A 213-nucleotide genomic window follows, 5' to 3' on the forward strand; every position below is an offset into this window, starting at 1 on the left:
AACTTATAAAAAAAAGGTCGCTTACGCGTGGTAAATAACGTGGTTTAAATAACATGAATGAGGCGGTCACATAAATTAGTGATTTCACGGCAATAATAATTTAGGTAAATCAATAAAGTGTGGTAAAAAAAATGCTTTCATGTACAATTTTTTTCATATTTACCTACTTCCGGACCTTTATTTTCCAACGCGACGTTTCCGGTAGTGGTGTAA

The sequence above is a fragment of the Synchiropus splendidus genome, chromosome 13, assembly GCF_027744825.2.
Source record: "Synchiropus splendidus isolate RoL2022-P1 chromosome 13, RoL_Sspl_1.0, whole genome shotgun sequence".
Lineage (NCBI taxonomy): Eukaryota > Metazoa > Chordata > Actinopteri > Syngnathiformes > Callionymidae > Synchiropus > Synchiropus splendidus.